Source organism: Marmota marmota, unplaced genomic scaffold (genome assembly GCF_001458135.2).
Source record: "Marmota marmota marmota unplaced genomic scaffold, marMar, whole genome shotgun sequence".
NCBI lineage: Eukaryota > Metazoa > Chordata > Mammalia > Rodentia > Sciuridae > Marmota > Marmota marmota.
In genome coordinates, this window is record NW_026000108.1 from 41141629 (window position 1) to 41167424 (window position 25796).

Below are 25796 nucleotides of genomic sequence, written 5' to 3' on the forward strand. Positions count from 1 at the left end.
TCTCCCTCTCTCTCTCTCTCTCTCTCTCTCTCTCTCTCTCTCTCTCTCTCTCCTTCCTGGCCATATGGGGTGAGATGCTCTGCTCCACCCCATGCTCCACGCCATCATGTTCTTCCTTGACAAAGGCCCAGAGAAATGGGCCAAGTCCCCATGGACTGAAACCTTTGAAACCATGAGTCAAGATAAATCTTTCCTTTAATTCAATTTTCCAGGTATTTTGTCACCAATAAAAAGCTAATTAACACCTCCCTCTCCTATTATATGGCCAAGCCTCCTAGTGGCCTAAAAATGGTGGGCCAAACCTTCTTCAGGAGGTTAATGAGTCCAGTTAAGTAAGAGAGAAATCTCATGAGATCTTCTAATCTTCTTAATCATCATAGTAAGAGAAATTACATGAGAAGGTGGTTATCGTACCCCACTAAGAGGAGTATAAATGGATAAAATATTTTTGAAGGATAGCTTGGCAAAATATATTAAAAGCCTCAAAATTTTGCATACCCTTCAATCCATCTGGGTGATACCTGACCTGATAAATCTAGGATCTTATTCATAGGGAATAAGCAATCATGGCGTTAAACAAAGATATAGCTAAAACGGTTCATCCTGCTCTTGTTTCTCATAGTGAAAAATGGAAACAGTTTAAATTTTCTGTAATAGATTGAACAAATCATTAGTACATAAGTAAATGGAAATATTATGGAACCATTAAGTTAATATGCAAGAATATAAATTAACGGGGAAAACCGTGTGTGTCATTCATTCAATAAAGTCTTAAAACTCACATGTCTGGTATGATGCCATTTTTGTGCAATGCATATATACAAAAATATACACTTAAATATTGAGAACTGTTATCTCTGTATGGAGGGAAATGTATAGTTTCATTTTCTTTTTTCTATTTATTTTTATTTTCTGTTTCCTATAATAAGTAATTTGTAATTTTAATTTTTTGAATAGTTGTATTTTATTTTATTTTTGGTGCTGGGGTTAGAACCCAGAGGTGTGTTACCAGTGAGTTACATTGCCAGCCCTTTCTATTTTTCAGTGTGAGACAGTGTCTCACTAAGTTACTGAGGGTCTTGCCAACCTCCTGAGGCTGAAGTTGAACTTGTGATCTTCCCCTGCTGAGTTGCTGGGATTATGGGCATGCGCCCCCATGCCTGGCTATGAGGATTATTTTTAAAGTCACCTATTCTTGAAAACTTTGTCACTTATTAAATCCCATTGATTGCCCTATTCTTTGGAGTGCAGGTGAGGAGTTTGGAGGAGAAAAATAAGCTGAGATCAAAACTACGTTCTAAAATTATGATAGTTATTATTTTATAATTATATGGAGCTAGGAATGAAGGTCTGGGTCTGGGCTAGGAAGATACAGAATGAATACTGCTATGAGAGGCTCTGAACTTCCAGGTATTCCTCCAACAACCTGTTATGGTGGCTCTCTACTCCCCTGTCTCCTTCATGGGATAGCATCCAAGGACAGCATGTCCAGGTACCCATTGGGTGTTTTGGGGTGTCATGTGTCACACCCGCCCTCTGGATTTCTCATACTGACAAGGCCTTCTCTCTCCCAACAGTTTCAAAGCATCTCAGTACTTCACCTGGAGTGCACAGATAAACCTGGACTTGCTGCACACCACCACAAGACGGGAAGACACGGGATACCATCTTCAACTTTTCTCCTGACCAAGTGTCTGCGTTACCCCTTGCTGCTGTTCTGGACCATTCTCCTCTGTTCCTCATCACCATCTCCCATGCCAACCCAATTTTAAAGCTTCTGTCCTTAGCTCACCCCACTCACTCCCCCTTCTCATCATGTTCATGGACCAACCCTTGGATGGCACCTTTCCTTCCTTGGGACTTCTGAAGTCAGGCTCACGGGCGTTCTCTCCAGCACTACTCCTGAGCTAATGATGTGTGGGTTCAACCTTCAAGGGGATGAATCTTTCTGCACCTTGGCTTCTCAGGTTCTTAACCTCTTCTCCCGTGACATGGTCCTCCATCTATCTTATCTGCTCTTCGCCATAGTCATAACTGAGAACCTACCATTGACAGTCACAGAAATCATCTATCATCTCAAGTCCTCCAACCCATTACTATTCTCTCCTATATTTTGGGGCTGGGGATATAGCTCAGTTGGTAGAGTGTTTGCCTCGCATACACAAGGCCCTGGGTTCTAATCCCCAGTACCACCCCCCCAAAAAAAGAAAAACTTCTATATTTTGAGCTCTTTCCCTCTAATAATTGCCCCCAGTCCGCCAACCCACAGTTTAAGTACTCTGAGTCTATCCAGTTTGCACTGTCCTTCACCTTTTTCGCGTCCTCACTTCCTTTTTAACCCAGATTAAATTCCATGGTCAATAATTACAATCACTTCCTCAAACAGACTCAATTCCTTGCCTTTCTCTCTTATTTCACTTTATTAATCTGAAAAAACCCAACCCTGGTTAAACTCAATTCTCTGCCTACTCTGTGCCTAGGTGTGTGCTGCTGAATGTGGCTGAAGAAAACCACAGTCATGTTGGAGGGTCTCATTTTAATTCCATGGTCACTAACATCATGTGTGCGCTTTTACTGTCCACTCCCTCCTTAAACCTTCTTCTCTACCCTCATTCTCAACTGCTGACCCTAATTCACTGAGAAAATGCAAGCAACCCGAAGAGAACTTCCACCACCACATCTGCCAGCTTTCTAGCAGCCAAGTGCATGCCTCTTTCTACCATCCAATTGCTATGAATGAAGAGACTATGCTCCCAGCCAAGGCCAGCACCCCCAGTTCCACGCTAGATCCCACCCCTTCTTGCTAACTCATTGTCATTGCTAATGAAGTTCTCCCTTCTCTCAGGCATTACTTTTCTCTCTCCTGGGTTTATTTGTCAGCATCAGAACATTGTTTTTTCCTCCCTTAAACTGTTCACTCGACCCATCACAGACACATTCTACTGGACTCTCTTGATGTTTTGTTTTGTTTTTATTTTTGACCACTATGAAACTTTTCCCATTAAGGTTCCCCAATGGTGTCTACTTGCCAAGTCCAGCTATGAGACATAAGCCCTCATTTTCATTGCCCCAGGAGCAAAATTCACCAAGGTGACTGATGGCTCTCTTGTCCTTGAAATGATTCCTTCCTTCATCTGGCCCCCAGGATACTCCGTTCTCCTGGTTTTCTTCCTTCCTCATCTGCTTCTCTTTCTTGGCCTCCTTTTCTGGTCCCTCCTCATCCTCCTCATCCCCCTCCCTTTTAATACTGGAGAATCCCATGGCCCAGTCCTTGGACTGCTTCTCTTTTCTGTCCATCCTCACTTTGCCAGTGGTCCCATTGAATCTCATGGTTTTAGATACCTTGTCTGTGATGATTTTCTCCAAATTTATGCCTCCATCCCTGGCACCTCCCCTTGAGGTCTCATATATCTAACTACCTTCTCAACATCTGTACTTAGGTGTCTATCTTTACATGTCAAAAAGCAAGTTCTTGCTTTTAGCACCAAATCGGCTTCTTCTTGGTCTTCTCAACCTCAGATAATGGCCACTCCATCCTTTTAATTGCTCAGTACAAAAACCTCAGAGTCATTACCAATTGCTCTTTTTCTCTCATGCTCCATGTCCAAATCCATGAAGGATCCCTTGTGGCTCTTCCTTGAAAATATATTCTGATCTGGCCATTTTTTATCCCCTGCATTGCTATACCTGGGACAAGCCACTTAGACTCCTTGACTGGATACTTGCAAACTCCTAACTGCCTGCTTCATTTGTGCAAAGTCTGTTCTTAAATTGAACAACCAGAATGATCTTGCTAACCATTAGTCAAGTCAGGATCCTGCCCTTATTAAAATCCTCCCGTAGCTCCTCGTGGTTCTCTGAGAGAAAGTCAGACCCATTACACTGTGCAGGAAGCTCTGCATGATTGGGCTGTCCTCTCTAACCTCATGTCTTTCTTCTTCCTCTCCATGGCAGTTTTAAAACACAGCCTTCAAATTCTTTGACACTCCTCCCATTGAGAGGCCAGGGGTCACTGTTTCCTGCCTCCGGATCTGGCCTCTGTGACTGTTTGACCACTAGGTTACGGCAACTCCCATTTTTCGGCTTATGGGACACTCACTCTTTGAATGCAGCCATCGTGGATGGAGCAGGCTCCCAGTCTGTGAAGCAGGCCTGTGAACAGGAACCAAGGTCCCAGCTGACAGTCCCCACCACCTGCTCAGCTCCCCGCCAGCACCCACTTGCTAGCCACATGAGTGAACCTAATGGAAATTGGGTTCCCCAGGTGATGTCACGTGGAACTAAGGTAAGCTGCCCCCATCAGGTCCTGCCTGAACTGAAGATTTGTGGACAAAAACATGATTATTTGTTTTAGCCATTAAGTTTTGTGGCACTCTGTCTCAGCCACAGAGGACCCCCCACACACACACACACCATGCAGCACCCTCCCTCCCTCCCTTGGCCACTCTGCCCTCTCTGTGTTCCCTGAACACTCACAGATGCTCATGTCTCGAGGTCTGTGCACTGGCTGTCCCCAACTAGAGTACATAGACACCCATGGCCGCCTCACTCAGGCCCTGTAGGCCGTTAATCACTGGTTATCTTTTCAGTAAGGCCTTCCCGCCTAAACTGGCAAAACCACATGAGCTCCCACTTCCCCCTTTCCACTTTACTTTCCCCAGAGCAGTCCTCGCTGTCTCTCACACTGCATGATTTACTCACTTGGACTGTTCATGGTGTGTTAGGGCCACAGAAGGTAAGCCCTGCAGTGACAGGCATTTGGTCTGCTTCATTTCCTGCCAGGCCCTTTGTGCCTAGAACAACATCTCCCGCATGGTGCCACCTCAACTGATATTTGTGGTTCTGTTTTAGAAATACAGTGACCTTAGGAGACTGCTCCGTCTCGAATCACCCTTGCCCCCACCCTCTGCATCACTGGGTCTCCGTCTTTCTCCTGCTGTCCGCCTTCCTACTGGGCTAGCGCAGCATCAACTCTCAGATGATCAGAGACCTTGGCAAGTTGTTCCCTATGCTGGAAAGACTTCCTCCTTCCCGCTGGCAGGAAATGCCTTTATATCGTATCCTGTGCTCACTCCATACCAGGGGTTATTCTGGAACTCAGAGCTCCAAGCTTTGTGTTTGCGAGCAAAACGTTGTAAAATTTCATCAACGAACAAGAGCAGAGTGAACAAGGTGCTTTGGCTATCTATTGCAGCGTAAAAAGCACCCCAAATTTTTGAAGGTGTAATATGACAGTCGTGTACTATTGTGCTCACGAATCTGCACTTGAAGCAGGGCTCCATGGGGACACTCTTCCTGTGCAGTATGTGGCATCAGCTGGGGCAAAGCAAGTAGAGGCTGGGCATTTGTTTTCAAGTTTGTGTTTTTAGAATTTAGAGAACCCTCCTCTGTCTCAGCACATTTGGCTTTAAAACTGTATCAGACTTCATTCTCAAGAACATTCCAATTTGAAGGTCACTTACTCTGCCTAGATGGCATTGTCTCATCTCTGCGAAGCCCAGATGCCATTGACCAATGAGTGTATGACAATTGAAAAATGCATCAATTTAACTGCTCAAACCACTTAACCTTATTGAATTTTCTCTTCATTAATTTATTTAATATTTAGATTATGAAAATGGGAGTTTTATATTGCATATCTATTTTTAGAATACTTTCTGACATATATGTGCTTTAGCAAATGTTTGACAAATTAACAATATTAATAGTAGATAATATTTATAATGGCTAGATGTATTGTTAATTTTTGATAGGCCCTATTTTTATACTTTATATAAACTATCTTTGTTTTAGAAATCTTTATTATTCCTGTTTTGCAGGTGAGTAAACTGAGGCACAATAAGAACCTCTATGAAGCTAGGTCTAGTGGCCACGCCTATAATCCCAACAATTTAGGAGGCTGAGACAAGAGGATCGAAAGCTCAAGGGCAACCTCAGAAATTTAGCGAGGATCTCAGCAACTTGGGGAGACCCTGGTTTAAAATAAAAAGAGCTGGTGATGTGGCTCAATAGTAAAGTACCCCTGGGCTAAGTCCCCAGTAAGCACCCCACACACACATACATACACACAGGGAAAGAAAAGATCATCTGTGAAAAGTCAGAGCTGGGATTCAGTTGGCCAGGACTTGGTGCCCCCTCTCGCAATCATCACTTAGGCACCGAATGATTTAGAGATGACACCGGAGAAGCACCATAACCCAACTAGAGGGATGAAGGATGGCTTCCAAAGAAGGTGATTTCTAAGCTGAGTCATAAAGGACAGATGGGAATATCCGATGAAGAAGCTGAGGAAGGAATTCTTGGCAGATTCACAAGATCGTCTGCTGACTTAACAGGCATTCTGCTAGGACCAGGCAATCCAAAGAGAAATAAGACATGATCCTTGACTTAGAGTCAGGAAAGTCAAGCAAGTCATTAAGACAAAACATCTAGAGCTAACATGAATGTACAAAGGTGCTGCAGGAAGATAGAGGAAGCAGCAATCAAGCCAAGGTCAATAGCTCAGTGAGGGCTTCCCAGAGGAGGTAGCATTTGAGCTAAATGCACAAGTCAGACAGACGAGGATTGGGAGGGCACTTGGGAAGATGGAATAACGTATTCAGTGGAAGAATAAAAAAGCTTCTTGAGACTAAGGAAACCTCAAATATGCTGGGAGAATCATCATGTTTTTCTTTCTTTAGTATTTCCAGTAAATGTGTCCGCTACCTTGTATCGCATTGCCTCATCCCCTTTGTGAGTTGAAGGTTGTGCTTGACATTGAAACTTTGTGTATCTTTCAGCAATTCAGACAACCACACACACAGACAGTTCTCTATCCAAGGTAAACACAGACTCATTCTTGTCATTTGCCTGGTATCCCTTCATCCAGGTGGGGATTGTGAATCTGACTCTCCTTCCTTCTCACACTGGAGGCTTTCAGCTCCCTCTCTTAGCACAGGGAAGAATCGCATATTGAAAGCCCTTCTGGGCATGGAACAGAGGAGGCAGGGGATACCCATGAACCTAAGTATTTCCCTGCCTTCCAGAGGCTGTGCACCACTGCTCTATAGGGCCTGCTTTGTGAGCCTCAAATCACAGCACAGCTGCCCTTTCCACATTCTCCAGTGCCCCTGTATGACCCAGGAGTTAAGGATCTGTTCTGAAGTCACACAGACAAATTATGTGACATGGGCACATGTCTCATTTTTTAAGCCTTCATGTCCTCATCTGTGAATTGTGATGTTATTAATATTATGCAGCATTTTTGAGGATTAAGAATTAATGCAATTGTAGAAGTTCAAGTCAACTTTGGAAATAGGTCATAGCAAACGTTACACAAAAATGCGATTTAAGGATAAAATGGAATTTGTTAATTTGGATGATGGAAAAATCCAAGGAGTATTCCAAATAGCTTGATCCAAGGGCTCACATGCAGCTACCAGGATGTGATCTTCCTCTATCTCCTTGTTTTCTGGGTCTTTTTAAGGATCCACATTCTGGCAAAAAAAGGAAGACAAAAAGCCAGATCCCATTCTCCCATGTTCCAGCCCAATATTCAAATGAAAATCCTGGGCCTGGTATTTACTAGTTGAAGATGCCCATCCCAAACTTATGTCTATGACCAGGGAATGGAATATGCTAATTGGGTTGAGCCTGTGTTGTGAGCCCCCCTTTGAAGATAAGGAGGTGTGTCAATGTCACCCAAATATCAAGTTCTAAGAGTGGAAGAGAGGAAGTCCCTAGAATAAAATTTGAATGTGCTATTGTTATGGTTTGGATGTGAGGTGTCCCCCAAAAGTTCATGTGTGAGACAGTGCAAGAAGGTTCAAAGGAGAAAGGATTGTGTTGTGAGAGCCTTAACACAATCAGTGAATTAATCCCCTGATAGGGATTAAGTGAGTGCTAAGTGAAGGCTGGTGGGTGTGGCTGGAGGAGGTGGTTGGTTGTGGGCGTGGCTATGGGGTGTATATTTGTATCTGGAGAGTGGAGTCTTTCTCTGCTTTCTGATCACCATGTGAGCTGCTCCCCTCTGTCACACTCTTCTGCCGTAATGTTCTGTCTCACCTTGAGCCCCGAGGAATGGAGCCAGCCTTCCATGGATGAACAACTCTGAAACCATGAGCCTTCAAATAGACTTTTCTTCAGCTATCATTGTTCTGGTTGGGTCCTTAAGTCACGGCAGTGAAAAGGCTAACTAAAACAACAATTTTAACAGGAAAAAAGGTGGAAAAAATGTAGTGGCCTAAAATACTATGTCCAGAGCAGTATGTGAAGCACCTGTCACCATGGGTAACATGGCAAGTGTTCCATGAATGATGTCCATCATCATCGTCACTGTGGCCATTATCATAGCATTAAGTTTCAGCTGCGAATATCTCAAACACGCTTCTTACAGAAGAGCCTGCCCAGTGCTCAACTGAAAGAAAATATTACCAAGGGCAGAGATTTCTCATTTATAGCTGCCAAAATCCTCCTGAGCACTCTTTGGACATTTTGATATTTTCCTCATTCTATTTGATAGCCCTAACTACCCCAAACAAAATCCCCCCAAAATTTACCCACCCCCCAATCACGACCATTCAATTTCTTTCATTCCTCTTACCTATGAGAGTCTTTGATTTGGAAGAGAGTTAAAGAAACAAGAGAGGCATGGAGCATCTTTTTTCGTGGAGCCATACAGTTCTTTGGAAAGTGTGAGACATCACTCTGATCTCTGGGTGGCTTTACACATTGCTTCAGATCTACCAGCCCAGAAAAGATTCCCCTACCTCTTCCAAAGATCCTATAAGGGCTTAACAACTCCTTAACAAATCCTATCTTACATAAAGCAAGTACAATGATAGATATGTCTACAAATACAATGACACACTGTCCCCCAAATCCCATAGCATCCACTGTACAAGCTTCAATTATAGTTCCCTCCGCTTATTTCTTATCTTCTTACAGACTGTCCCCTATGCTGTCAGCAGAGTGCCTTGTAAAAAAGTAAACAAACACCACCAATCCCACGCATGACTGAATAAACTCATGACTTGGCTTAACAATCAATTGAGGAAATATTACAAGTTTAAAATGTGAAAGGATTAGAAAGTTATCTCGATCATTCTATGTGCTGGAAAAATGAAAGGCTAAAGACCCAGGAAAGTCAATTCAGCTTGAAACTTACCCTGTGTTTCTAGTTGATATTGTTTGCATCAAAACTATCACAAAAATTATGGGCATAACATCGTCACAACAAATTTGTAGGATGATATGAATCATTTTTGAGTTTTTAGAATTTTATTTTGTTTGCTGTGATTCGGAACAATTGACATAACTTTGGACATCCGTTTTTCTTTTCCTTGAGACTTTGAACTCCATGATGTTCATTGCAGTGAGCTTCAGTCAGTGACATAAAACAAGAACATAGTCCATATTTATCTTCTAGTGGCTACACACCACTGCTGGCTTAGGTTAAGATACAGAATTAAGGGCTTGGATCCTGGGAGCAGATTGCATGAATTTGAATTCTGACCCTGGAACATTCCAGCTATGTAATTATACACAAGTTATTCTCTTTATGCATCAATTTTCCACCCGATAATTGGATAGAATGATAGTATTCACCTCATAATGTTGCTTCGAGAATAAAAAATGATAATAGTCATAAAACATTTTTAAACATTGTATGTTAGCACATTATAATCCTACATGAATTTTATTTTTTAAAGAAAAGATATTAACTTGCAATTAACTCAGCTCTTATGTCATCCGTATGTGGCTGCTGGTCCAGTCTCTCTCAATCTAAAATTGTGCCATCAATTTTTTTTTTCCCAGACTACATATAGGACTTTGCATTTAACCTTGTCAAGTTTCTCTCTGGTGATGCTGGCTCAGCACCACTTTCATTTCCCTTCACTCTCTGCACCCCACCCACCCGTCCTGTCCCGTAGGTGTGAACAAGAGAGGTGGAAAAGAGAAGAGAAAGAAGTCCACTGCACCCAACCATGCAGTCTTCCTCCATCGAGATTCACCTGCATCTTAACATTGGCACCCAACCAAATTTAAGTGGCTCTCATTACTTTTAAATGGAGCATACAGTTAAAATTTGACAAGCACATAAACTTCATAGCTGATCTGCAGGCAAAATGACTACCAAACTGATTTTTAACTGCCAGAAATAAGCTCAGGAGGTTGTTGTCCAAAGTACCCAGTAAAATGAAGTAAGGGTCCGAACAATGGGGGCAGTCGTGAAGATTAAACTGCTGTGAGTGTCCACAGGTGGAATTAAGTGTCTGTCCTGTTAATGGACACAGACACAATTCAGGGAAACAAGCCATCCAAACACATCACTTGAATCCTGTTTGGCTGTTCTGACGTAGAAGAGAAGAAAAAAAAGAATCAGTTGGGGCAATGTAAGATACGGAACTACAGAAATAAACGTGCTGTCCCTGACATCTGTGTTTACAAATGCGTTATGTTAAGCAGCAGAGATTTTCCCTGTGGCTAGCCAATACCAAGATGGCGTCTTGCATTTTTTAACTTTTCCTTTAGCCCCCATCCTAAGGGCTGTCCTTACTATCTCTTTGCTTTCAGCTTTTACTTTCTCCAAAAAGGAGTTGACAGAGACAGAGCTGGACAATGTCAGAAACGTGGCTCGGGGACCAACCTGCTCCCTTCCTTGGCTACTGAAAGTGAGTCTGTGCTGACTCCTGTTTAATGAAGTCGGCCCTCCCAGCCCCCAAGGTAGACACCTTCCCTCTCCAGAACCCGAGAGCGGGTTTGAATCAAAGAAATGACACATGCAGTGGCCAGATGTTTGGAGAGTAAGAAAGGGAGCTAAGTTCACACAATTGTTCTGCCTTCTCTCTTTCCGCTGAGGTTCTTTCCTGTGGGCTGCAGGACCCATTAACAGACAGCCCAGCTCTGAGCTTGTTCACGGGCAGCCCGAGCCTGCACTTGGGTGAGAGACGGCTAACAGGCGGCCTTCCTTTTCCTGTGCAGCTGGTGTTTGCAGGAGAACATGATTTGGAAGTTGATTTATTTACCCTTTCTTTTTTTTTTAATGAATGGATGATGTCTGTTTTTTGAAACAATTAATGAACTCTAGTGATATGACTAGAACTTAATAGAAAAACATCCTTGGGCTACAGGTGGAAATGTAAGGACTTTGACTTTTGGAATGTTCATGATGCAATTGTCTCACTCAGAGGAGAGTCAGAAGATGTTTTCAGTCTTTAAAAAGAAGTCGATCGATTCTTGTTTATTACTCTATAGCCTTTGATTCATGAATGAAGAAAATCACTTTCTCTTGTGGAAGCGGGTGGGCTGCCGTGCACATCCCTTCATTTTGTCTCTGCTGTCTGTGGAGACTTTGAGGATGTTCATAGGGCACTTCAGCTACAGAGAGGAAGAGAATGTTCCAGAAAGGACCTCCTCCTATGCTAACTCCTCTTCCCAAATCCTTTCAAAACTCCTGGAAATTTGAAACCTAAGAAACAGAGTCAACTAAAGTAAATGGGGGCAGGTCAGAGAAGATGTACTTCCGGTTCCTTCTCTAAAATGTTTACTTTTTTTTGGAGTAATAATATGAAAACACACACCAATTTAGAAAACTTGAAGCAGTATTCAAAGAAAAATAATTCTTTCTCCCATCCCCACCCACTTTCAGCCACCAGGTTCCTATAAAAGAGGCCACTGGTATCACATTTCTGGAGTATTCTTTGGGAGTCATCCCATGTAAATATAAACATTGGTACATGTGTATGCTTCTTAGATACACAAATGACAATAACGTACAACACACATTGTTCTGCACTTTGCTTTTTTCACTGAACAATGTGTCAGACAAAGGTCTTTTTTCTGCCCACAGAGCTATCAGGAGACAAAAGCTGTTCTTCAGTTCAATGATCTGCATCTGGTCCTGGCTTATAGCACTGACAACGAAAAAGGTGCCAAGTCAAACTCTGCCTCAGTCCCAGGTACTCCCAGCCCAGAGAAATAGAGTCATATTCAGAACTTCAGCACTTTCAATAACAAGAAGCATGGAGTGGGTACAGGGGAAGGGAAGGGACCATGTTGGATAGAATGTCCTAGGAAACCGACAGTTGAGCAGGACACACTTTGTGGTCCTGCAGAACAAAAATCCATGAGTTCCTTTCACTGCTTTAGTAAGTAAAACTCAAACTTATTACCCACCATAGCATCATTTTTGGTAGTTAAGGATCTCTAGGAGACAGATGCCACCATATTCTGAACTCAATATGAGGGAGGTGGAAGAGAACAGGCTTTGGAATTAGGCAGACTGGATGTCAATACTGGCTAAAGAAGTTATTAATTCAAGCAAGCTCTCAGAGTTTGGTTTTTCTTTATGTAAAATAGAGACACATACCTTCAAGAGGTTTTGTGACAAATGGTTTAAGAAAAGCAGGCCATGTAGGCATTGCTACGACTCTACTAATGCTGCATAGTAAACGATCCTCAGTTCTCTGTGACTTGAACCATGAACCTTTGACACACTCCTGTGTCTGTGCACTGTGATTTGGTGGCACTCAGCTGATCTGTCCTGAACTTTGAGTCAGGTTCGGGTCTGCTCCAGGGGTCTTGACTTGAGGTCAAAGGGCAGCAATTACCTGGGGACATACTTTTCTCATGGCACAAGGCAGACCTCAGGAGTGCTGGCAGGAACTTCCCATGCCTCTATAGCCTAGCTCATAACTAGCACACTGTTACTTCCGCCCACAGTCTAGTTAACCAAACAACGCGTGGCCAGGCCAAAGTCGAGGGGGCAGGAGGCTTACACTGTCCATAGTGGACCTCAGCAAAGACAAGTAGGGAAGGAAGACTCATTAACAATACATACAGACGCCCAGTCCAGCTCCAACACCTAGAAGGCTCCCATAAATGTGAGCTATTGTCATTGTAGTATCCAACAGGAAAGGTAGGAGATGACAGTGAATTTATGAGAATTCTAAAATGGAAAGTAATGATTTCTAAAGGCATTTTTTAAAAGTCAGTCCATTTATCATTTGTTCTTCCCCTAATCAGAGTTGACATATATAGCCTCTGTAAAATTTTTAAAAAAGGAGTTCCCTCTAAGCAGATGTACCCCAGGCCCAACAGCATGGCAAGTTACGGAACAGCAAGGTCCCAAGGTCCCCCTTCCATGAAGCAAGTACAGCTCTGCAAAGAGCCCGTGCTTGCAGGCTTGGAGAGCTGGAGGAGAACAACCCCTTGGCCAGGCACATTGTACAGTGCACAACCTGAACACCCTATGCCTCAGCTTTGTGCCTCAAAGTGGAAGGTGGCCTGGGAATCCCGTCCTGTACTGGGCTCTGGCTCAGTGGCACCATCACTATTCACAACCTCCTTGGAGTTTTGGTTCACGGCTTTTGTTCTGCTTTCCAAGTTATGGACTAGAAAATTGGAACTTTGGGATCACAAGGACACCTCTTTCTCAGAAATCCTGCAGCTTCTCACATCTCATGTCTGAATCCAGGCCCAGGTGACCTAGTGGCTCCCAGGCAGCTACAGGGCCTGGAAGCTGGGATCACAGAGGAAGGTACAGACTTATACAACTTAATTTCCTTCATCCTGATTGACAGGATAAGGACAGAAGGAAGAGGGGGAAATTCTAAAGAAGCTTTATAAGGCAGTGACATTATAAGCTTGTGGATAGATAAGCCGCTTGTAGGGAGTAGGGTGCAAAGCAGCAAACTGCGGAGAGAGATACAGAGAGGGCCCCCATGCTTGCGGGCTTGGAGATGGGGTGGGAGTGGGAGACCCTTAAGTCTACACACAACAACCACCATGAGAAGAGGGGTGGAATTCAGTCCTGAGTTGCTTATTTGGAAGGTTAGTTAGTAAGCAGCTAGGAGATAGTAAGCCCATGGAGAAAAATATGAACTCTTCCTCAGGAGTTATTTGGACACTTTGCATAGAGAAGAGAGGGAGAGGAGGTGGCAGGGGAGGGCGGGAGAAGAGTAGGGGGTAGGAAAGCACAGAAGAAGAGGAGAGACAGGGCAAGAACTGGGTTTGCTTTGCTCCCCTGGGTCAAGCACAAGGTCAGGCCTGGAGAGAGTGTCCATTCATGGGACAGTGTGTGAGTGGGAGAGACGAGGTCCGAGAAATTGCAACGCCAATGTCCACGATCCCACTAAAAGCATCTCCCAGCAACCAGGTGGGCCCTCTCAATTCCCACCACAGGGTTCCATATCTTATTTTCAAGACCACTACAGTCTCCTTCTGGCATAGCTTGTTAGTTCCGTCCAGACTTCCTCGATCATCTTTCTAGATTTGGGTTTTCTTTCTCCCCTCTTCTCCTCTGCAGGCACAGTGAAGGGAGCATCCTTGCCCACTTGCCCTCTCTCTTTGGTTTTCCTGTTTCCCTGCCTGTAAGAGTCTGTTAGACACTTCCTGTGAGGTTTATTTGCAGTCTGACCTGTGAGTCTTTGAAATACTCTCTCTCTCGAGGTCTCTCACTCCAGTGACACCCAGAGGCCTCCCTTAGCAAGGCATGGGTAATAACAGCTTGTCTGCAGATAATAGTTGCCAGGTTCTTTTCACCCGGGCTGTCTACGTGGAAATTTCTGGAAAAAAGCAGAAGTTCCCGGTGTGAACTGTCCTTGGATGCTGTCCAGAAACAAAACTTTTGTCCTCCTCTGATTCTGTCAAATATGGTTGGGTACAGTCAGGTCTTAAAGGCTTGCGCCAGGACACTCACACTTAGGGGTACATCTCGCCACTCAGGAACTCAGCCTCCATCCCAGACATTTCCAGGTCCATTCAGGACCCAGCTGCTGGTGCGGAGATTCAACATTCTGGGGATGGCGTGTTTATTTCGAAACAATCATGAGGCTTGATTTGATGTAGTGAAAGAAATTAGTGCTTGCTGAATACGGCCCAATTATTACTGCATTAATTCATCCAGATTAGCAGCTGACATTGGCTGGGAGGCACACGTCAGGACATTTCAATACATTTGGCTGAAAAGAACTGCTTCTCGGAGGCTGTGGAACCTCCCCACCGCCACTTCAAAGCCAGATGATGACTCCATATTTGGAATGACTTTCACATCAAGGGTATAGGGCTTTATTTTAATGCTAGCTGGAAATGGACAAGCCAAAGCATGGTTGGAAGATGCCCCCAAAGTTAGACATCAACCTGGCACCCTTTGAGAGCTGATTTTTCCCCCCAAGTCCATGTTCTGACCAGAAAATGACTTTTCAAAGATGGAAGAAACTAGAGCACACTCCTAAGGAAAGATAGCCACACATCTTCTTGAGGACAGTGTGGACATCAGGCTCCTGGTGTGAAGCTCCACCTTGTGAAGCCATTAAGTGTGCTCTCTGCTACAAGTAACAGTGGCTTAAATGAATAAAGGATTATGTTCTCACTGTTGTCAGCTGAATTGGGTCCTACAGAGTTCATATGTTAAAACCCCCAAATCCACCACCCCAGAATGTGACTATCTGGAGACAGGGCCTTTACAGAGATTAGATTAAAATGAATCAGGGCCTTGGGTAGGCCCTTCTGTTACTCGGGATTCTCCAGAAAAACAGAACCAATAAGATATATGCGCACACACACACAGACGATGGAGAATTGGCTCACATAATTATGGAGGCCCGGAAGTTCCAAGACCCAAGATCCAGAGGTGAGTTGGCAGGCTGGAGACCCAGGAGAGCTGATGGTGTGAGTTTTACCTGAAAGAAAGCAGGCTTGAGGCCCAGGAAGAGCTGGTATTCCTGTGAGAGTCTAAAGGCTGGAACAAAGCTGGTGTCTGAAGGCCATCAAGCAGGAAGAAGTCTCCCTTACTCAGAAGAGAGTGAATTTTTTGTTCTCTTCAGGACTTTTACTGATTGGGTGAGGCCCAGCCACATGAGGAAGACAAATCCGCTTTATTCCATCTACTGATTTGAATGTTAATGTCACCCAGAAACATGGTTATGGTTTAGACAATGAGGTGTCTGTAAGGTCCTTCTTAGCATCTGGGCAGCCATCTTAAATGATAGCCGCCATTTTCCCACCCAAGGGCCTTTCCAGGGAAGGCTCACCACTCCCTCATACCGACCCAACCCTTCAACATCCGAATTCTTTCCAACCACTTCTTCTTACCAATCCACCCTTAAACCAGCTTTAGGATCCATGTAGCTCTGATCCTTGAGCCTGCCCATAAAAGCCCCAAAATCCAAGCCTGTCCTGCCTCTCTCCATTTATGGAGAGATGTGCTATGATTTGTCAGCTCTGGCAAAAGAACTCTCTTGTGTCTCTCTGCCTGATCTCTGTCTTTCATTTCTCTTTCAGCCATCTCCTGCTTCCTTGATTTCCTTTCAGTGTCCTCTCCACCCCAAAAGCTCATGTATGAGACAATTCAAGAAAGTTTGCAGGAGAAATGATTGGGTTATGAGAACCTTAACCCAATCAGTGAATTAGTCCCCTGATGGGATTAACTTGGTGGTGACTGAGGCAGGTGGGGTGTAGCTGGAGGTCCCTGGGGCTTGCCTTTGTGCTATATATTTTGCATCGGGCAAGTGGAGCCACTCTCTCTGCTTCTGATCATCATGTGAGCTGCTTCCCTCCACCACACTCTGACTAGCATTTTTATAATAAGGGAAAATTTCGATACAAAAAGACACAGGAGGGTGGTATATGCACAGAGGAAAGATCATGTGAGAACACAGGGAGAAGGTGACCATCTATAAGCCTAGCAGAGAAGCCTGGGAGGAAACCAAACCTAATGACAGCTTGATCTTGGACTTCCAGCCTCCAGAGCTATAAGAAAGCAAAGCTCTGTTGTTTAAACACCCAGTCTGTGTGCTTTTGTCATGGTAACCCCAGCAAATTAGTACCCTAACACAGCAAGAAGTCACAGCTGTTATGCTGGTCCCAAAGTCCAGTGGTATCTCTCTTTGGAATTCTTTGGGGCTCTTATGCATTGACACCAAGATCACATGATGGCTCAGCATTCCAGACAGGAAGAAGGGGCAGGAGGGTGAGGGAGAAGGCTCTCTCCTGGTAAACCTTCAGGACAAAAAGACCAATCCAGAGCACACCTCTCTGATCATATGGGCCAAAACTGTGTCCCATGGTTCTAAGACCTGTAAGAGAAGCTAAAAATAAAATTGGAAACTTCTCAGGCTTGAGGGTGAAAGAAGGCAATGGGGAGAGTGTTGGGACGGATGTTGAGTGAGCCATCCTTCATGGTGTGTAATGACTTGGTTACCAAAGAACTTCATGCCAGGGATGTTTGCACACGTGGACACTGGATAAAGCTTTTGTGTTTGAAATGGTTGTTTGGGGTTAGCTCTCCTTGTTAGGCATGTTTTCAGTCCCTCCTTACATTCTCTGGGCACCATTTTTTTTTATATACTTCCTCCATCTCCTTCAGGGGACCAAACAGCTACACTGAGGCCTGGGCAGTTTTCTCATGTGAGGCTCACAGGTGCTTGACCCTCTCCTTAGGGGCCTCCATGTGCTGAGACTGGTGAGTCTCATGGCCTTCTGTTTATAGTGGCTTTTGTCTTTCCTGGTCTTGGATAAAACACTTCACCTCACGTAGCACATTCTGGTTTCTCAAGCAGCTCCCAGCAAGGCCCCATAGTTGCCACCTAGAAGTGAGAAGAATTGTCTATGGAGCAAATGCCACAGATCCTCCAAAGACTCTAGAGGAGGTCCAGCCTTTTCCAGCTTCCAGTGGCTCTGGGCTGCATCCCTCCAATCCTGGCCTTCCTGGGCACATCGACTCACCCTCTTCTGTCTCTTGGATCTCCTTCATGTGTCTCTTGTAAGGAGAATTGATATTGGATTTAAGGTCCACCTGGATAATCCAGATCTCTTTATCTCAAAATCCTTAATTATATCTGAAAAACCTCCTCCCCCCCCCCCCCGCAAATAAAGTCCCATTCACAGCTTCCAGAAGGTGAGAGGTAGACATACTTTGGGGGAGGCCACTATAGACACCCCTGCTGATCCATGAACAGCATCACAAGGCTCGTCATGGCAGGTGGTGAAGCTGTGGCCAACAGAGTAGCACACCCTCTTCGCATGGCTCTCTGTTATCACATTTCCTTTTCTCTCTGTCCAGAGGATACACTTCTCAAATGAAGCATCCCTACTCAATCCTGGCCTCAGGGCCTGGTTTCCAGAAGATGAAGGCTAAAGTGATCCTTAAATAATAATTTTACAGATCATAGTTATCTTGGGCCACTCAGGCTGTTCTAACAAAATACCATAGACTGGGTACCCTCTGAACAACAAAAATTATTTCTCATAGTTCTGTGGGCTAGAAAGTCCAAGATTAAAGCATTGGAAGATTTGGTTTCAGGTGAGGGTCCATTCTCTGGCTTCTTCAAGATGAGTTTTCACATGGTGGAAGGAGCTTGATAACTCTCTAGGGTCTTTTTTATAAGGACACTAATTCCAAAGAAGCAGGCTCTACTCATGTGACATAATCACCTCCCAATGACCTCACTTCCAACTACCATATCCTTGGTGGTTAGGATTTCATCGTATGAATTTTGGGGAGAGGAGACTTAAGCATTCAGATCCTACCAACAGTGTATCCAGAGCCCAAGTTTTAGTATTAGACCTGAATTCAAGTCCAGACCCTGCCAATTACTAGCTTTGTGTCCTCAGACAGGTCATTCATTTATAGTCTCTAAACCCATTTTTTTACCTTCAAATAAATGTGATAATAATTTTCAGTTATAGGGATGTGACAGAGAGTAAGTGAAATTATGTGCATAAAAACACCTGGCATGTAATAGGTACCAAGTACACATCAGCTATTGTGATTATTGATACACAAACGGATGTTAGCAAACATTCCCTCCCCATATACAGTACACTAACCCTGCTATGGTTGTGGGGAAATGTGGATGAAGTCCACAGTACATGCTGTCCTCACTCCCACATAGCCAGCAAGAGGCCAGCGTCCCTTTATAGCTCCCATCATGTGCCTTTGAAGAAGAACATGTCTCTGTCAGCGTTCACTGAAAGAACCAAGCTTTCTAGATCTTACGTGACTTGTCTCCGACTCACTAATCCATCTTACTTCCTATCCTTCCTTCCAGGGGTCCTAAGCCCCTCCTTTGCTGGTCTGTTACCAGTACCAAATGGACCGCACTTCCTGCTGTACTTGAACGCTCTCCCACCTCTCATTCTTTCATTCATGCACCAGAGCACTTTCAAAATGCTAAGTGCCTCGCAGCATTGTCCCATCCAATGGAACAGAATGGTGGCAAAGCAGGCAGTCTCTGCCTCTCTATATTTATAAATTGGAAGAGAGGAAAATACGTTATTCTAGTGAAATATGCTCAGGCTTCTGAAAGGGACACTACTGGGAGATATAGAAAGCAACAGCAGAGAAATCAAAACTATGCTCTGCTGACCCAAATCTCACCCTGCTGCAAGGCCCGTCACCAAACAGCACTGCCCAAACCCACCAGACGAACTGTCCTCCGGGTACTTTACCAAGTCATATTGAAGGGCACTTGCCTTGCGCTAGACTTTGAGCTAAATACTTTATGTTTCCAATGTGTGGTTGAACTTTTACCCCAATCTCATTAAGCAAATGATCACCACTCGGTAGACAAAGAAAGTGAAACTTAAAGACTCACGTGAATAGACCTTGGTCTCAATGCTAAAATCCTTCCCCAAATCCTCTTCCCACAGACTGTCCCTGTCTGCCCACTTCCTGGGATCTTTCAATGTCCCTTCATCCAAGAAGCCTCCCTGGACTGCTCACTCTTAAGGAGCCCACTCTGAGTCACTCTTACCCATCCCTGGTTTCTTCATAGCCCTTATTGTGCTTTGAAATTATTTGTTAATTGTTTTTGCATGCTTATTGTTTATCTCCATTAGAATGTCTTCGTCCTATGAGGATAAGAAAGGTCACCTTCTCTAAGCTGGTCACGTGTGTCCTTTGCACTTAGATATCCAGTACTTAGTAGGCCTTCGTTTAATGCCTGTTGAATAAATTAATGACTATAACCAAGGTCATACGCTAGTCAGTGCCAGAGTTGAGCTTTCAACCTAGATGTCTTTCTTTGAAGTCCAGGATTTCATTCCTTTTATAGACTTCCTACTATTCATCTTGCTTTAGAGTTTATTTACTTTTCTGCCTCTGCTTCGTGGCTCTGAGGGCAATAGAAACTACGTCACAGGCGTCTTTGTATCTCTTGGGCTCCTGTAGGGACACTGTCTTGTTCCCCAGATACCCCGCCCATATTTGCCGAGATAAATTGAGTTTGTTTCCATGACAACGACGGAGGAGGAAGAAGGGCTCTGCGGCCCTGGATGATTTTCCTCTCCTCTCCTTAGAGATTAGCATGACAGATTGTGGATGAGTCCTCCTCAGAGCTCCCAGCAGGCAGGTCATCAGGCCTGCCCCAGGCCCAACGGGTCATCTACAGCCTTGGGAGGGAGGTGTTACCCTGACGCTGAGTCAGCTGGGCTCTGTAAAGAGTGGCCACCGCTTCCAGCCTGAGTGACGCACATCCCATGGGTGGAGATGGGAGCCCAGTCTCCATTGGAGGATTGAGGTCCAAGCCCTCAAGTTTAAGAAGATGGCAGTCTTTATGGCACAGAAACTCACTCAGACCTTTACCTGGCAGGATTCTCCTCCACTAAGGAGGAAGGCAGAGCTCTGCCGTGGGAGGACCTCCATCCTCTCCCACAGAAATGTACATAGCTCAGCAGAGATGCTCCTGATGCGTGGCAGCCCTCACCCTCACCCTGGCTCCTGACTTTTCACATTTTTCTCAAGCTAAAAACTCAATGGGATTGTACAGAGCTCCTTGTCCAGTTCCTTCATCTGTGCCTGTGGAGAGATGCAGCCGTGCAGTGTTTCTTGGAAGCTTGCAAAAAAATTCACACCATTGTCACCAGAAAACTGAAAGGAATAAAGAAGTCAAAGTCATCTCTGGTGCCCAGTACCAGGTAGACAACCTTGAAGGCCAAGGCCCTCTCTGGAGCCAAGATAAGGGAACGTGTGGGCATCAGGAAGTTCAGAGAGCTCCTGTCTCCTCCAGGGGACCAGTCACAGCCATGACAGCTGTCTCTCCTTCCCCACACTGTCGCTTTGGGCGGCACTTAGACAAGGCAGTCTACTTTCCAGAACTGACAAAGAAGGCAGCTACCTATAGGGTATGATTTGACAGCAGCTAAATATGACTTCTGTCCTTCAAGACACCCCGTTGCCTCAGTTTTCTTCATTAGCCGAATTCCCTTGGGTCTCACAGAATTGACACTTAAGAAAACACTCCTGAAATGCAAACTCTCCTAAAAAGGCTGATAATGCACAAGAAGGGAGTTGGCAAACTTGTGCCGTAAAGGGTCAGACAGTCGATATTTGTGCTATGTGGACAGTACCGTCTCTGTTGCAACCAGTCCCCTCTAGAATGTAGAGCAAAGCAGCCGTGGACAGGTGGGGATGGATGGGCACGTCTATATTTTGGATAAACTTTATTTACAAACCCAGACAGGAGGCTAGATTTGGCCCAAGAACCAACATTTGCTAAACCAGCACAAGACTGTAAGTCGGTGACCTTTTCTTACCATCTCTTTATCCCCAGGCCTTTCCTGTGAGGTGCAAGAGGTGCGGAGATGGTCTTTGTTGAAGGGCTTGTCAACTAACAACAGTTCAAGAGAAGCTTCTGGACCATTGATCTTTCCAAAAAAGAGATGAGATGAAGAGCAGAGTGCATTCAGCGACACTGGACTGAGGAGGCGAGACTCCAAAAATCACATTTGCTGCCTTGATACTTCTAATCGAAGAGATCCTATTGGTTATGCTCATAAATCCCCCAATCCAATAACTTGCTAAGTCACTGTGTCCCCCTATTTTGATAATGATCAGCAAGGAACCTAGAGCATGGTCACTCTCCAGCATTGGCACTTTTGTTATATCCCTGCACTCCAGAAAGATATTTGCTCTTGTTGTTTCATAGAAGGAACCAGAATCCCACTATTCTGACTCAGATCAGGATGCTCTAGGGTAAGGGGTTAGCTGTTCTCCCAAAGCCAGCTCTGCAATACCATGTCTTACTTACCATCTTTCTTCCCTTAAGGCAATGTACCCCTGTGACAATCACAGAACCTAAGACGCCTGTTGGTGTCTTTGGTGGAAGTGATGATGGTGAATCTCATCATTGATTTTAGGAGATGATAGACACTACTATCTTAACTTCAACTGTTTTCTGGACAATCATCTTGGCTTAGTAGAGGTTGGAGCACAAAGGGCTGAGTTGGGTGTGCTCATTGCAGTTCTAAACATCTGGGAACTTTGAGTCAGTCAGAATAAGTAAGGTTATGCTGCAATAATAAAAAGACCCCACATGTTTCAGCTTCTTAACAACCCAGATTTCTTTCTTGTTCACATCACATTTCCAGCATGGATTGACAGGCAGGCTGTACTCACTAGGCATTCAGGGACCCAGTTAATGCAAGATCCACAATGACACAAGCCTTCTTGGTCATCTTGTAAAGGGAAAATCACATTATGGCTTCCAAAGCCTTTGCCCAGAGGTGCCATGTCTGCTTACCTCTCGTGGACAAAATAAGTGACATGCCACAAGGGTTCAATAAATGAAATTCAACCATGTTCCTGGAAGGATGAAATCATTGTGAACAGGCTTAATGACTACTATATAATCTGAATAAATTCAGGGGAATCTACATGCAGGAGGAGTCAAACAGCCTAACAGGAAAGACACCTAATTAGAAGCTGAGTGCTTCCAAGGGGAAAACTCGGAAGGCCCTAGAAGTGAGAGTTAATCTGAATATTTCAGATGGTGTAGCAAATGAGAACAACACACATCATGAAAAGGGAGATTCTTGAGGGCCCAGTTGAAGTTATGGCCTGAAGCAGGTACTGAGGAAAGTGATAAGTTCACAGTGAGAGAAACAGTCCACTGGCTTCTCCCAGAAGAAGCAAATGTTTTAAAAATTGGAGAAAAATATCACAAGTTTCTGTCTAGAATCAAGGGCTATGTTTGAATATGATTTATCCTCCAAACTCATGCCAAATTTTATCTCCATGATGAGTTAGTAAGGTGGTAGAAATTTAATCCCACTACAGGGTTTTAAGGCAGGGCATTTGGTAAATGGTTAGGATTAAATAAGGTCATTAGGGTGAAGCCCATGAGTGAATTCTGAGGCTTTATAAGAAGAGGGAGGGACCAGACACACGTACAAGTCCCCTCCCCATCTCTTGCCGCGTGATCCCCTGGGCCACTCTGGGACTAAATCAGCAAGAAAGCCATCACCAGATGTAATCCCTTGGTCTTGCACTTCTAAAACCATGAGTCAAAGTTATTTTTTTTCTCATAAAGTAGCCTGCCTCAGGTATTTGATCATAGCAACAAAAATTTGACTAATACACCAAGGTAACAAAGGGAACTTCTTGTGGTTCAAGCACAGATATAGTTCTAAGAGAAGATAGGACTGTAGGTATGGAAAGGAGTGACAGGTTCTGATGGAGAAGAAAACGGGTAGCAGCTGATGGGTCTGCCTCATCCTGACAGCCGTGGCACCAGTACCTAAAAGAAAAGGCTTCTATGATTGTGCAGCTTGGGCACTGTATATACACTGTCTTAGTCAACTCAGTTTGCCATTCAAAAGTGCCATCAACTGAGTGACTTCTTGAAATCGTTCTCACAATACAGAGGATTTAACCCAAGGCCTCATGCATGGTAGACAAGCACTCGACCACTGAGCCGCATTCCTGGCCCTGACTGGGTCATTTTTAAGCAACAGAAATTTATTTCTTATAGTTGTGGAGGCTAGAAGACTGATGAGTGTCAGATTGCTGATTTCTGTCTTCCTGTCATAACCTCACATGACAGAGGGGCAAAGGAGCTCTCTAGGGCATTGATTCCTTCATAAAGGCTTTACTCTCATGACCGATCACCTCCTATGACTGTCACATGGGGGTTAGGATTTCAACCTATGGACTTGGAGGATGCACATGCTCAGTCACAACCCACTCCTCTGGGCTGTGTGAATGGAGCACCTCGGAGCTGGCAGTGCAGAGCCCAAAGAATCCTGGTTGGGATTCCTGCTCCAAGTCCAGGTCAGGGCAAGTTCTTGGACTCCTGCTTTGCATTCCACAAGGCTCCTGCCCTCAATAGCATGCTTTCCTGTTTCTGGCATGGCCCTCATCCTTTGAATCTCTCAGTGCTGACCTGTGCAGAACTCACAGGTTCCCAAGGAGCATGGCCTCAAAGGGTGAATTCTTGGCCTTCAAGGAGAGGTGGAGGAAGACTGCTGTGTGTAGGTACCTGACACACTCCACTGAACACCCAAACCAGGGAGAGGGATTAGAATGGCACTGGGATTCCATGTGTAGGTGAACCAGGGAATTACCTTTTTGATCCAGTTATTATTATCCCAGCAGACCACTAAGGACTGGCCTGACCTGCAAAACACCTGGTGCAGGAGTATGCTGAGTGCTGGCCCAATTCTTAGGATACAATAGTTCTTTATTAAGTGTTTATTGAAAAAAAATCATGAATATGTATATTTAAAGAATAGTTCAATTTTCTTCTCTCCATAGTCATCAGGGTGATAAGAATTGGACCACAAAGCAAGCTACTGACATGTGAAAAAGTCAATTAACCAAAGGGGAGGGAGAGAGGTAGCCTTTGATCTGCACAAAACCAAGCAACCATTGAGAACTGGGTGGATGTGTGGAGAGTGTGGCTTCTAGATATACCCCCCCTTGGGATTTGGTTCTTAGAATTCAGTCCTAAAATGGTCCGTGTTAGAGTGAGTTTACAATGCTTTAAATATTTGTAAAAATATCAGGCAGGATTAGTGTTAGGTCTGGTATTGGTACCATACATTCAAGGTGTTTCACCTTGAAAACTAACATTAGATTTAAACACCGTTGCCATAACAACATTGAACAAATAGAAGGCACTTGCTTCATCTCTGAATTCTTTTGAATAAAAGTTACACATTTCTATACTTCTCCCCTGGAGTAAGCATACATATGCATTATAATAGAACGTAGGCAGGTGTGGGACAACCATTTTTCACGAAGTCATGATGCTCAGGGAAAAGTTGAAGGTAAATTAACTCCAGACAAACATTTGCCTCAACATGTATGTTCTCACCTACTCCCTTCCCCCTCTTCTTCCTTAGAGACACAAACTGAAATGTAGACATGGTGAAAACCTGACTCACCCTCAGTAAACACCTTGGCTCATAAATATCTGTCCTCAAATAAACAGAAGCTCTACCATGAAACAAAGAAGAAAGTGGGTGGGATGGGGAAGGGCAGGAGATTGTCACCCACTGCTCTAGTCTCTGCCAAAATGTGTGTTGACTATCACAAAAGCATACGTTGGATGGCGTTTTTTGCTACCGTCTGAAGTGTCCCCTGTAAGTTCATGCACTGGAAACTTTATCCCAAAGTCATATGTTAATGGAATTGGGGTGAGGGTTTCATAGAGGTAATTATGATGGGAGGAGGTCATTAGGGTAGGGTCCCTGTATCGGCATCAGTGGCATCATAAGAAGAGGAAGAGAAGCTTGACCTGGTGGTGTGCTGCCTTGCCATGTGATGCCCTCCACCATGTTATGATGATACAGCAAAAAGGCCCTCACCAGATGCCAACCCCATGGACTTCCTAGACTCCAGAATCATGAGCCAAATAAACTTCTATTCTTTATAAGTTATCTACTCTCAGATATTTTGTTATAGCAAGAGAAAATAGACTAAGACAGATTTCCATCCTTAAATTTGTAAAATGCCTTATTCCCATGCATACTTAGAATAAGACAAAGTATTCAAATTTTCTTTTTAACCAAAAAACTCATTTCACACACACACA

General features: G+C 44.3%; 1 long non-coding RNA gene across 2 annotated transcripts; it reads left to right on the forward strand.

Annotated features, from left to right (window-relative positions):
- The first annotated feature begins 3361 nt into the window (after positions 1–3361).
- Positions 3362–22559, forward strand: LOC125610973. 2 transcript variants are annotated; one of them, XR_007341083.1, is made up of 3 exons: positions 3362–4285; positions 11831–11939; positions 21534–22559. It is a non-coding gene; the product is annotated as an uncharacterized LOC125610973 (long non-coding RNA). The 2 variants fall into 2 exon arrangements; XR_007341082.1 differs by lacking the exon at positions 11831–11939.
- The last annotated feature ends 3237 nt before the right edge of the window (positions 22560–25796 follow it).